This window comes from Elephas maximus, chromosome 11, assembly GCF_024166365.1.
Source record: "Elephas maximus indicus isolate mEleMax1 chromosome 11, mEleMax1 primary haplotype, whole genome shotgun sequence".
Lineage (NCBI taxonomy): Eukaryota > Metazoa > Chordata > Mammalia > Proboscidea > Elephantidae > Elephas > Elephas maximus.
The window spans coordinates 76,704,161-76,718,862 of NC_064829.1; the positions used below are offsets into that span (position 1 = coordinate 76,704,161).

The window sequence follows — 14,702 nt, forward strand, 5'->3', positions numbered from 1 at the left end:
GTAATTGTGGTGAAATCAGTTGAAAGGAAAAGTAATTTTTAGATTAGGGATGTATTTTCTCCAAGTACTGCTGACATCCCTAAATATGCACAAAATATCAGCTCAATCTGCTTAACAGTATAAAAATCATATACAACTCAGTTAAAAATAATATATATACACACACATATACATATGTGTGAATCTTTTTTATTTTTTATAATTGTATTTGTTGTTGAGAATATACACAGCAGAACACACACCAATTCAACAGTTTCTAATTGTAATTTAGTTACATTGATTGCATTCTTCAAGTGGTGTAACCATTCTCACCGTCCTTTTCTGAGTTGTTCATCCCCGATTAACAAACTCACTGCCCCAAAGGTTCCCATCTAATCTTTCAAGTAGCTGTTGTCAGTTTGATCCCGTATAGATAAATCTTAAGAAGCGTAATGCTCAAGGCAGACATGGTTTATTTTTAATCCCTGATTTAAATATATAATCCTTTTTTAAACATGGTACATTTTTATGGGTATATATGTATTTAAGGTGGCTTGAGGAAGACAGTGTAGGAGTACTGAGACCTTTATTTATTTATTTTCTCCCTTAGAATAAGTAATTTAATGGGATCTGGGCCCTAAGAGTATCTTGCTCTGAGGCCAAAAGTATGTAAGAATGGAGGGACCATGGAGTGTTGGTGCCACTGTTTACTGAAAATCAAAAACCAAACCCATTGCCATGTAGTCGAATTCTGTCTTATGGTAACCCTACAGGACAGAGTATAACTGCCCTGTTGGGTTTTCTAGGCTGTAATCTTTACAGAAACAGACCCACATCTTACTTCCATGGAGCGGCCAGTAGGTTTGAACTGCCCACCTTTCAGTTAGCAGCCAAGTGCTTAACTACTGTGCCACTGCTTTCTGCTTTGTCCAATTTACTTGGCCTTTTGTTTTTTATAAGAAAAATAAGAATGTAGTGATGGCTGTTAAATTCTATAGTTTTAATGGATGAGCTGGGGTTGTAATTAAATTCTTTTCCTTGGCCCTCATTCTAAGTTTCAGTGGGACCACACAATGTTCTGCTATTTTGGTCAGGGTATTGATATTCCTCCTGTACGGTTGGTAAAGAAACAATTTCATATAGTGGCAATAACTTTGATCTTTGAGGTGAAAGATCTGAATTAAGTCCTGTTTTTGTCACTTAATCAGGTTTTCTGATGTTAGTCCAGGCACCCATATCTACTTGGTAGAATTGCTGAGAGCATCATACAAAACATACATTTGAAAGCATTTTACAAGTGAAAGTTTATTATACAAATTTAGTTATTACATCTTGAAGGTGATGCTTGAAATGCTACTGTTAGAATTTTAGGTAAGGAAACATATTGAATTCTTAGACGTTCTGTACTTTTTGGGGGGAATAGAAACCTGAAAACCAGTTTTTATATGGATTTAAGGGAAGAAAACTTGAAGGACCTTAGTATAACTATATGTTGTTTTCATACATAGATCAGCAAAAGGAGACATTATTGAAAGAGAAGTGTTCAGAATTTGGACCTTACATATGTTTCTTCCCTATTATTAAACTTTAAGACTCAAAGATCCCTAAACTCTTATTTTGCTTTAAACTAAGCTTAAGCAGCAGTCAAGAAATCAAATGACGCATTGCACTGGGCAAATCTGCTGCAAAGACATCTTTAAGTGTTAAAAAGCAGAGATGTCATTTTAAGGACTGAGGTGCACCTAAACCCAAGCCATGGTGTTTTTATTCGCCTCATATTCAAGTGAAACTGGATAGTGAATAAAGAAGACTGAAGAAGAATCAATGCCTTTGAGTTATGGTGTTGAAGAATGTTGAATATACCATGGACTGCCAAAAGAACAAACAAATCTGTCTTGGAAAAAGTACAGTCAGAATGCTCCTTAGAAGCGAGGATGGCGAGACTTTGTCTCGCATACTTTGGACATGTTACCTGGAGGGACCTGTCCCTGGAAAAGGACATCATGCTTGGTAAAATAGAGGGTCAGTGAAAAAGAGGAACACCCACGATGTGATTGTCATGGATTGAATGATGTCCTCCCAAAAATGTGTATATCAATTTGGCTAGGCCATGATTTACAGCATTGTGTGGTTGTCCTCCATTTTGTGATTGTAATTTTATGTTAAAAAGGATTAGGGTGGGATTATAACACCATCCTTACTCAGGTCACACCCCTGGTCCAATATAAAGGGCGTTCCCCTGGGTTGTGGCCTGCACCACCTTTTATCACTCAAGAGATTAAAAGGAAAGGGAAGCAAGCAGATAGTTGAGGACCTCATGCCACCAAGAAAGAAGCGCTGGGAGCAGAGTGTGTCCTTTAGACCTGGGGTTCCTGCGCAGAGAAGTTCCTAGTCTAGGGGAAGATTGAAGAGAAAGACTTTCCTACAGAGCCGACAGAGAGAGAAAGCCTTCTCCTAGAGCCGACGCCCTGAATTTGAACTTTTAGCTTACTTTACTGTGAGAAAATAAACTTCTCTTTGTTAAAGCCCTCCACTTGTGGTATTTCTGTTATAGCAGCACTAGATGACTAAGACAGAGATGGAATGACGCAGTGGCTGCAACAATGGGCTCGATCATGAGGATGGGGCCGAACCAGGCAGTATTTTGCTTTGTTGTACATAGGGTCACTATGAGTTGGAACCGACTTGATGGCACCTAGCAACAACAAGAAGTATAGGACAGGAGTGTGGTGGAGGAGATGTACAAGAAAAGTTTAAACAGCAGTAGAGGCTATGGTAGGCAGAATAATACTCCCCACAAAGATATCCACGTATGAACCCCAAGAATTTGTGAAAATATTACCTTATGTTCAAAAGGTACCTTCCAGGTGTGATTAGGCAAAGGATGTTGAGATGGGAGATTATCCTAGATTATTTGGGTGGGTCCAATGGAATCACAAAGGTCTGTATAAGAGGGAGGCAGAAAGTCAGAGAGAAGATGCGATGCTGTTGGCTTAAAAGATGGAGGAGGAGGCCATAAGACAAGAAATGTGGGATGCCTCTAGAAGCTTGAAAATGCAAGGAAACAGACTCTTCCCTAGACTCTGGGGCTTCTAGAGCCTGATCACCCTCAGGTCCATTTTAGATTTTTGAGCTTCAGAAGTATAAGAGAATACTTTTGTGTTGTTTTTAACCATTGATTTTCCGGGAATTTGTTATAGCAGAAACCCTGTGGGGTAGTTCCACTCTGTCCTATAGGGTCACTACGGGTCGGAATCGACTCTACAGCAATGGGTTGTTGTTGTTATAGCAGCAATAGGAAACTAACAGAGAAGGTCAGGTAGGATCATATTTCTACCCTAGCAACACTGGACCACCCCTGTCCTTGCTTAGAGAGGAGGGGAGATTATATCATTATTGTGTTTTGAACATTCCACATACTTTCATTCCTTTGGGCCTTCATTTATGCAGATACTGTGTTTTTCTCCGGATTTCAACATGCTAAAATTCTCCTCATCCATGAAGCCTTTTTTGGCTCTCTTTTTTTCCCCTGTGGACTGAATTAATTATTGTTTTCCCTTTACTTCCACCATAAGATAAATGAGCCATTTATTTCAGCAGTTAATAAAAGATGCCGTTTCTTTTATTCTAACTATGTAAAAAGCACAGAATTTAAACCTTTGTGATTAGATAAGTTCTTTGATTAAAATCTTGTTTCCAACATTCATTAGATATGACCTTTGAGAAAGGTGCTTAAACTCTCTCAGTCTAGATTTCTTATTTGTTTGATGGGATACTAAAATCTATATTAAAATATTTTTTGTGAGTATTTACATCAACCATGTTTTAAAGTAATTAATATACTGTATGGAATATAGTAAATAATAAATGTTAGTTTTTGTGACTCGTATCAGCAAGCATTTATTTTATTCCTAGAACTTTTTTACAAATGTTAATTATAGGTTTAACAAATATTTATTGAGCTAGTATAGTCCATGCAGTATTGGAGGCATGCAATGTTAAAATATTAGACAAGATCCTTATTTTTGAAAATCATTTTGTAGCTGAGAATATACACAGAAAAAACTTACCAATTCAACTTTTTGCATGTGCAATTCAGGACAGACAAGATCCTTATTCTCATATTTTAGTAGGAGACAAAAAAAAAAAGCAATCTATTAAATAATTGTGGTATTATAAAGTAATGGTGAATGGCCGTAAGAAAAGTGAATGAATCATTAGGGAGGTTGCCTGGGAAAAATGGCAGATGGGCTGAGGCCAGATTGACCTGAAGGAGAGGAGAATGAAGATCTGAGGAAAGAGCATTGTCCACACAAGGTCTTGCAGCAAGAATGCACGTGGGCTGTTCAAAGAACAGGAGACAACCAACATGGCTGGAGCTGGTGAAGACAGATTAGTAGGTAGGTTGGAGGTCAGGGAGACATTCGGAAGCTGAGGCTGTGATTAAAAGCTTTTGTTTTAGGGAGAAAATGCAAAACAGAATTTCCAATTCTCATGGAATCCAGATTTTCTGGAGCCTGGAGATAGTCTTTAAACCTTCAATCAAAAATATTCCCAGAAATCTTAAAACCAGACAACAGTTTAGCTAAACTAGTAAAGAATGTCTGCCTTGAGCATTGTACTCTTTTAAGATCTATCCATAAGGGATCCAAGTGACAACAGGAAATCGAAAGATTGGATAAGAAACTTAAGATGCAGTGAGTTTATGTTCAGGGTGTAGGAACAACTCAAAAAAAAAGGAGGGTAAGAATGGTTGAACAGCTCAATGTAGTCAAGGTCACTGAATTGTACATGTAGAAACTGTTGAATTAGTGTATGTTCTGTGTATTTCTCAACAACAAAAACAAAATAAAATAAATTATAAATGTTTAAAAATTTGATTCTAAATGTGGAGGCATTGATGGGCTTTAATTTGGGAGTGAAGTAATGTGGTTTAAATTTTAAAAAGATTCTTTGGCTCCTAGGTATAGATATCTAGATATAGAGAAGTAGTAGATATTTTACTAGTAGTATAATTCAGAGGGGGAAGAAAGGCCTGGAAATCTACTTGATCTGCTTTGGAAAATCACCCAGTGATAACCCTGTGGATCACAACAGTCTGATCTGCAAATGATCATGCGAATAGCATGGGACTGGGCAGCATTTCATTGAGTTGTTCATGGGGTTCCATGAATCGGGGCTGACTCCATGGCAGCCAACAACAGCAATGTTTGAGAGATGGTGGTTGTTTCCACAGGGTAGAAGCAGTGAAGGTGGAAAGAAGTACATGGATCTAGGAAGTAATTTGAAGGAATGAGGGACTAGGACTTGCTGACTAAATATGGGGTTAAAAGAAGCTAGGTTTTTCACCTGAGCAGTTTGATTGCATAGCGGTGCCATTTACTGTGTTATTCAAATTGGGAAAAACAGCTTTGCAGGGGGCTAGGGATCAAGAGTTCAATCTGATCAATATTGAGTCTAAGATATCTATTAGACACCCAAGTGAAGATACTGAGAAAATATTACAATACGTGAGTCTAGAGTTTGGGAGATTAAAAAGGGCTGGAGATATGAATTTGGCAGTCAGTGACAAAGACATTACATTTAGTGCCCTTGAGCTTGGACTCTGTGACGTTTGGAGACAAGCAGCAGGGAGGAATGAAGGAGACCAGGAAGGAGGAGGCAGAGGGTAGTCAGGAGAATGTCATGATGAGGAAAGCAAAAGAATGGAGGGAATTTTCACCCGTTTTGAGTATTGCTGAGTTCGAGTAAGGTAAGGATAAAATAATGCACATTTGCTTTGGCAATAAGGAGGTCATTTGTGTTCTTGACAAGTGTGATTTCCGTGAAATGGAGTTTGCAGATTTCCACGTGGTATGGGCTGATGAGAGAATGGGGAGTGAAAAAATGAAAGCAGTGAAATTAAACACTTTGAATAGGTTGTCTCTGTTGTGGTGGGAGGAGAGAAGTGGGGTATTACTTGGTGGGGCCGGTTTGTAACGACACAATGAGTTGTTACGCTGAAGGGGATGATCCAGTGAAGAAGGAAAATTGATGTGGTGCTCCTGAAACAAGCACATTACAGAGTTACTAATATTCCCATTTAAAGATGAGGAAGCCTTTTAATGTAAATTAAGTTGCTAAGGTCACATAGATGCTAAATGAGAAAGCAAGAAATTAAAGTGGTTTCAAAGTCTAATCTGCTTTCGCTATGCCACCTATGGCAGGCTGAACAGTGGGCCCTCAGAGATGTCCACACCCTAATCCTGGGAACCTGTGAATAAATTACATAGTAAAAAGATTTTGCAGATATGATTAAGAATCTTGAGAAGAGATTATCCTGTGTTATCTGAACAGGCCCAATGTAGTATCAGGGGCCCTGTTAAGAGGAGGTAGAAAGATTAGTTAGTAGTCCAAGATGTGAGGATATCAGCTGAGTTGGAGTGATGCAAGGAAGGGGCCATGAGCCAAGGGGTGTAGGCAGCCTCTGGAAGGTGGAAAAGGCAAGGAAATTGATTCTTCTCTCAGAGGCTCCAGAAGAAACCAGTTGTACTGACGCCTTTATCTCAGTGAGACTGACTGTGGACTTCTGCCTTCCAGAATTGGAAGATAATAAATTTGTGTTGTTTTAAGCCACTAACTTTGTGGTAATTTGTTACAGCAATAGGACACTAGTACACTATCTTTACTAGTTTGGTTAATTATCCACAAGATTGTGTATTGCTCGTCAAAATCAAAACCAAACCTGTTGACGTCGAGTTGACTCTGACTCATAGTGACCTTGTAGGACAGAGTAGAACTGCCCCATAGGGTTTCTGAGGAGCGGCTGCTGGATTTGAACTGCCAGCCTTTTTATTAGCAGCTAAGCTCTTAACCACTGTGCCACCAGAGCTCCATTGCTCTTTAAAAACCCCTTAGCCTAAGTTAAATACGTTCCATCATGGTAGTGTCCAATGAACATATGAATAAATAAATTAAAAGCCAACTTCTATAATTTTTAAATACTGCTTCACTTGACCACCAAGATGGTGATGACAGCCTTACCCAACCTCTTAGGCGTATTTGTGAAACTTCTGAAGATTGACTGAAATCTTGATGTCCTCTGGCAGATATTTTGTCACCAGCCTCTCCATAGCCCTTGACAAACAGTAGCTGCAAATCCATAGGCTGCTTGTATTTGGCAGTTGCCTTCCTGGGTTCCGAAGTCTTGAACTCTGGGGGATAAAGATTCTGTCAACCTGGTCTTTTGACTGTCCAGAGAACAGCCTGACTTGCCCAATCTTTTCCAGATGCTCTCTACAGCATTTGGGCAACCAGTGATCCTATGATTTTGGGGGGAGCTAGGGTTCTTAAATCACTTTTTCTTCATCTGCTTTATATTTCAGAAGAGTGAATTTGCTCTCTGGTACCAATATGGTTATTGCTGTTTACACTGAAAATTAAATTCCAGATCATACTTAGGAAATGAAGCTTGAGTAACAAGCACCATCAGACATGCTTTTATATATAAACATTGCTTCGCTTGAGTGAGAAGTAGGGTGGACGAAACAAAGTATTTGGAAATATTACACATAAGTATAGTTCATAAATACCAAAATACATTAGATCACATTTTTGCTCTTAGCTTTTTGATGTGGGATACATTTTAGCGAATCTAGGTGATTAATCTAAGGAGGCCCTCTTGGGGAAATGAAACAGACTTTGAGAATAAATGTTGTTTTGATTAAAAAAAAATTATGACTGTTGTTCAAAAATAAACGTGACAATCACTTGGACTGTGTGCTCTTTAAACTTCATTATTTAAGCCTGAGAAAACTTTCTAGTCAGCTAATATAAAGTGATTTGGCAGCTATATGCATTCCATCAAATAGGTGTGAGAAAATATCACTGAATCACACTGACATGAAAAGCTTTCTCATTCACTAAGAAGTGTCACTAGATCTGTGAAGAATTTCTGACTTAGCCTCATACATTCTCTGCAAGCCAGTGTGAATGGGGTAAATGGCTTAAGAATTTTGCTTAGGAAATACATAGGAAAATTGAAATAGCATGTGGTTTTGTTCACTGGTACCTTGAAATAAACATAGATATTGGAAAATGTTCATGAATCAACCTTAAATTATTATTATTTCTATTAAACATTTATGTATACTAAGTTATAAAAAACAAATTGCTTTTAAATTTAAAAAACTTACGACTTTGAAAAAAATGACCCTCTGCTCTTACCACCACGTAGTTAGTAGTGGAACTATGAAGGGAATTATTTCATACAGTAATCAACTCTCACATTATAAATTAATAATAATACTAATTTAAAGTAGTTTACTATGTGTTCTTTGGATTTTATTTTAATTTCTGTTAAACTAGAATCTACAGAAATTTTGTTCTAGGCCTTATTTAGCAGTACCTGCGTGGTACAAACATCCTCACCTGCTAACTGAAAGATTGGCAGTTCGAGTTTGCCCAGAGGCACCTCAGAAGAAAAGCCTGGTGATCTACTTCTAGAAGATCACAGCTATTGAAAACCTGCAGAGCACAGTTCTACTCTGACACAGGTGGGATCACTATGAGTAGGAAGCCACCTGATGACAACTGGTTACGCATTATTTAGTTTGTATGGGATTATATATACTGATATTAACATAGCTATGAAATTACCAGATTCAGGGTCCCATGTCTAACTTTGGGAAGTGATAGAATCCTTGACATTACCAGGCTGTAGCAGCGTTCTTTCCAAAAAAGAGTGCCTAGTCTGACTGTTAGCCACCTGGAACTAGCGGTAAGGGAATTCTTAGACTCAGCAAGGCTGTACAGTTCCATCACTAGTAATAGTACTTTCAGGGTTGGCTTAAGTTCTCAGCAGATATTCTGGCTTATTTATTTGGCACTATTAAGTTGGATTAGATTGCATAGGAAAATTGGGATAGTTTGTGGTTTTGTTCACTGAAACCTTGAAATGAGCACAACTATTGGAAAATGTGGATGAATTCAACAAGTGTCAGGTTTCATACAAAGAGGCAAAAAGAAGTATACATTTTTATAAACTGCTGCAAGAAACAAGCTTCTAAACTCAAATTTTAGTTAAAATACCTTTCTCAAAATTCACATGCTGGTGAGAAATTTCAGGAATATTTTAATACAGCACTTCCTTGAACTTGTTTGGTACCTGAAGTAATACATAAGAATAGTTATGTTATATCCACCAAGAAATTCTAGATTGTCTGAACCTAAATTTGTACTTGGCAGGCAAACCACTACAAAGATTTCAAGGCCTGCCAGAAAACAGGAATTTTATTTTTCTAAGACCCACTACAAATGATGCATTGACACTTTATAAAATGGATTGTGGATTTTGGATCTCTCTTTATTCTTCTATTCATATTCCAAATCAGATCAGAATGGTTACTTTTTGTCTAACCTATAAGTAGGTTATTATTTTAATGTTGAAGTTTTTTCCTCTTAAAGCTTGTAAAACATTGGTTATGTCTGAGTATGGTAGCGATAACAACAACCTATTATGTGGAGAGATTATTCTGAAATAGTTGATTTTAAAAGAAATTGAATTCATTTTATCTGTCACTGAGCTTTTTCTAAGAAACATATTATTTTTCTTTTTTTTCAAATAATCTTTAGCTTAAAACCTAGACTCAATAAAAACATGATATTGATTTGAAACAATGATACATAGCTTCAACAATACTAAGCAATAGTAAGAGTTTAACGAGGTAGTCCGTCAGTTTGTCGTACTGTGGCCACTTGCGTATTGCTATGATACTGGAAGCTATGCCACCGGTATTTCAAATATCAGCAGGGTCACCCATGGTGGACAGGTTTCAGTGAACTTCCAGACAAAGAGAAGACTGGGAAGAAAGATCTCGCGATCTAATTCTGAAAATTAGCTGATAAAAACTCTATTGATCATAACAGAGCATTGTCTGATATAGTGCTGGAAGGCCCCTTGGCCTGGAAGGCACTCAAAATACACTGTGGCCACCACCAGGGACTCAAGCATACCAATGATTATGAAGATGGCACAGGACCTAGCAATGTTTCACTGTGTTGTACATGGGGTCCCTGTGTATCAGAACTGACCTGGTGGCAACTAGCACAAGCAATGAAGATCCCACTAACAAAAGGCAGGGCTTATCATATGAACTCCATGCCAGTTAAAAAAAAAAAAAAAAAAGAATTTCTATCGGACCAGATAATGTACTTTATAATTAAACAATGAATTTGGCCAAACATAAATATATAACCCACCAAAAAATATATAGGCTTTTAAAATGTTAAGTTTGTGCTTATTTTATACTATAATACTTTTGGAAAGTAAAAGATCTAAGCTTTAACTAATTGGCAGTTTGTACAGATTTATTTGACATTATTTAATTGCCTGTTCCGTGCAAGTATTTCCTGCCGTTATGCAGTTTCAAAATCTCAATTCAGCATCAACAAATGTAAACTGTAACTGTCCATTTAACTTGCCAGAGTGCCTGGATTTAAAAAATATAATATTTAACCATTGCCCTGGTGGCACGGTGGTTAAGAGTTCGACTGCTAATCAAAAGGTTGGCAGTTCAAATCCACCAGCCGCTCTTTGGAAACCGTATGGGACAGTTCTACTCTGTTCTATAGGGTCACTATGAGTTGGAATCAACTCGACAACAGTGGTTTTCTTTTTTTTTTTAATTGGCAAAACAGACTATATAGAAGTGATGTCACGTGACCGTCCACTGTAATTGTTTCACTTATCTCACTGTCACAACTGGTCTTTTCATGTTAATGATTCTGTATTTTCTCTGTGAAACACTCCCCCGAAGCACATGACTTTATCTGCGTCAGACTCATAACAAAACATTTAAGTTTTATGCAGATCATTTGTGCGTGCTTGATGGACAGGCCACATTATATAGTACAGTATGATGTTTTTCTTTCCTGAATATTAAAAACTAGTTGTTGCTCTTCTCTTTTTCTATCAGAATGTGTGACATCTTATCTATAGTTACAATTGTTTCTTAACATTGTGCTACAAATCGGCATTAATCTATTTTCTCTTTGCATATGGCTTTTGCTATTATTGTTGCGTGTGCATTTTTTTTTATGCATTAGAGATCCTAAGCTTCTTAGGAAAAAATGCAAGCAGGGTTTCATTTAGAAAGCATTTCCTATAGGTTAAGGGAAAGCAATAAGTATAAACAATAAAACAAAAAATCCTTCCAGTCTCTCTATTTTTCTGCCGTGATTGTGTTACTTTTGCCAAAAAATGCTTTTCTTTTGTTCCCCTTCATTTTTTGAATAATACATAAAATATCAGCTGAGCAAACCTTCCCTGTTTCAAGTAAATAGGTATGTTTTAGATCACAGCACACTGTTGCTCCTTTTGAAGGCTTAATTGAAATTGTTGATCATTAGTTTTATTTATTGTTTATGGTTATTAGCAAGGTTTCGTGATAGCAGATGTTAGCAAGGGCCCATGTCTATGTTGTTCACAACCACAGAAGAGACAAACACAGAGTAGGCGTACCTCTCAGAGGAAGAGCCTCTTACTTACCTAGGAGAGTCAGGGGATGGGCCCCTTAGCGGGGTGGTATAAGGTGCTGCCTGAAGGATAAGAAGCCAGGGGAAGAAGGGCATGTGGACAGAGGGAAGCGTGCTCCTGCATAGCAATCAGATTGCGCAAAGGAAAACAGAGGTAAGGCCCACACAAGGCAGTGATACACCCACTGTGGCTCAAGTCTGGATGGGAAAGCTGGAATGACAAATAGAGGAGGCCAGAAGGATGGACAGACACCAGACCTTGTAGTTCATTTAAACCAAGATAAGGGGATTGAATTAACTCGAACAGCGATGTCAGAATTGGGGGACTGATTATGGTGTGATACATAGAGAATATTTGAGCTTAGAAATATCCAAAATGAGATTCTACCAAATGTATTTCTCAAGTAATAGGAAAGGTATCTCACTGCAAATGAAAATAGATGATATCTGGGAGTGGTATATTTTTGATATGGGGAGGCAGTGGCTCTGGATTCAAATTTCCGTAATTCCAAAAGTAGATTGGCCACCTCTCATGGTACACCTGGGCTGGTTGCATTAGCACTCAGAGTCGTAGTTTCTTGACTTCAGGATGAGGGAATAATGGTAAATAATTCACAGGGCAGGTTAATTAATGAAAAGCACTTAGCAAAATTCCCGGCACCTAGAAAGCATTCAATGAATGTCAGTAATTGAAATTACCCCTTTGTCTAGAGAACAAACAAAAAAAAAAGATTATTTTCACTTTTTTTTGAAGTCAAAGTAAGGTTAGTAAAAAGAAGTGTAAAGACTCATCTACCCTGAGACCAGAAAAACTAGATGGTACCTGGCTACCACTATTAACTGTTCTAATCAGGGCCACATTAGATGGACCTTGATCGGGGGGAGAAAAATGTGGAACAGAACTTCAAATTCCTAAAACAAAACAAAAAATAGGCTTACTGGGCTAGTTGAGACTTGGAGTACTCCTTGAGACTATTGCCCTACAATGTTTTTTAAATCTTGAACTGAAACTAACCCCTGAGGTAACCTTGTAGCTAAATAACCAATTGGCTTACAAAACAATGAATATCACCCACGAATACTGTGCTCCTTTAAAAAATCATCTATATGAAACCAAATGGCCAACAATTATTTTAAAAAGAAGGAGAGACTAGATTAGTGGAAATGGAACAATCAGAAGGAAAATAATGAGAATGTTCATGCAATTCAGTGTTACTAAACAACTTGTGTATAGATTGTTTGAAGGGGAACCTAAACTTCTGGGTAAACCTTCACTGAAAACACAATGAAATATTATATTGAAAAATTTAAATGTAAAGACCACCATTCCAAACACACACACAAACACACACACACGCACACAAAATGCTTGACCTTTGAGCTTCCACATTCAAGGCACTTAAAAATATAGTAGAACAAGGAGCACTTGTCAGTTTGGTGCTCTCTTCCCTCTTTGTCCTTCCTGTATGGGGCCTCATATGGTACCTTATAGAAAAGTAGAGAATAAACAGCAAATTAAAAGATGAGAAGTGTCCGTGATCAAGGATGTCAGGGATCAATTTAGAAAATAAATTTAGTTATAGGAAAATTAAGTATATTTTATTTTGTGAATATCTGAGTTTGTGATTGGTGAAATCCATGCCTCCTATACTTGCTTGCTTTGAAACCTGTAACCTATTTTGAATTTATACTGAATAATATTAGTTTTTTTTAATATTAGTACTATATAAAAATTAATACTGTACTTTTATCACATAAAACTCAAAGCATTTTTGTAAATATCATTTATTCTTATACTCTCCCTGTTTAAGTACACCATTCCTGATTTTAAAAAAGAGAGAAAAACCAAAAAAAAAATTAAATGACACATTAGCCCAATGTGACATAATAGAGACTTCAATTGCTGAGAAAAACTGTCTCCTTGTCTAAGAGACAGACTAAGACAGCCAGTATGCAGGCATTTTCCCATTTAATGCTCACAATTCAATGAGGTACTTGCTATTTCTGTTTCCCTTCACATATAAGGATTTTGAGTCAAAGACAGTTTATATAATTTTTCCAAGTCATCTCTCTAGAAAGTGTCACACTCAGGACTTGAACAATAGAGTGTGGTTCTGGAGGTCACAGTTTTACACATCAAGCTCCTCTTTGGCAAGAAGCAATATGTTTAGCAATCTTATATATACGTTATAGAGCCGTAACATTTTATTTATTTGGTTGCATCCTATATTCAAAACTATTTGCAAGAATTATTTTAGTCTGATTATATAAGCATTTTTCTCAAAGCAAAAATTCAGTATAAGAAACCAAAAGTCAATGGCATTAAAATATTTTTTGCATGGATCAAGGGCCTTGTGTTACAACCATTGGCAAAGACTTTCATAGTTGTATGAAATAAACCCTGAAGAGAATGCACATATGTGTAAGGGATTGCTTCAATAAATATACATATGTATTAAATATTCCCATTTACCCTTGACTGAGAAAACTCCTCAGAACAGGAAATACTATTCAAGTTCAAGGACTGAATGATTAAACCCAACTCACTTTTGTTTAATCAGATGTAGAAAAATACATAGTAAATTGGTAGGCAAGATCCCAATGTACCAGAATCCAATTATACAGTCTTCAAAATGCTAGTGAGATAAAAGTTAATAAGAGATTTTTAAAGTCATTGCAATTTCATGATTCTGATTTATTTTGAAAAATGGGAAGGATAAATTTAACTTTGATGTGCTAAAAAAAAAAATCTGTCTTCATTTTAGAATTCTAACCAAAAGGAAAAAAATAGATATAAAATATTTAGTGTGCTTCTAATTAAGAGTTTCTTTTGTTCTTTTCTTCTTTTAAGAGTCTATGTTAAAACTCTATATATACATTGATTTTGGTTTAGTAATGGTCCAAGAAATTTGGTCAGTTTATTATTATTGCCCTCTGAATTACAGAAAATGAAGGATTGTTTACTCCAAATCAGCACTAATTCAAATATGATCGGCCATATACCAATGCTGATAAAAGTAATTACAATCATGAGTCTGTATTATTATAATAAGGATTATAATGAGTATATTGGTTTGGGCTCTCTACAGGACACTTGTTAAAAAATTTTTTTTCACACCTGAAAACAATATACACTTAGTATTATATAGTCCTTTTTTAAAAAAAATAAGTAAAGGCTTATTTTGCAAATTAGTTGGTATAATGAAACA

At 36.7% G+C, this 14,702-nt stretch overlaps 1 protein-coding gene across 9 annotated transcripts in view; it reads left to right on the forward strand.

Annotated features, from left to right (window-relative positions):
* The window catches only part of CCDC102B (coiled-coil domain containing 102B), a 453,215-nt gene that overhangs the window by 84,421 nt on the left and 354,092 nt on the right, over positions 1–14,702 (forward strand). Inside the window, exon 1 of one of the 9 annotated variants that reach the window (XM_049901997.1) lies at positions 5,534–5,731. The exons of the other annotated variants lie outside the window; for them this stretch is intronic. The gene's annotated coding sequence lies outside the window, so the exon portion shown is untranslated. Of the gene's footprint in view, positions 1–5,533; positions 5,732–14,702 lie in introns of those variants that run through there. 9 annotated transcript variants of the gene reach the window in all.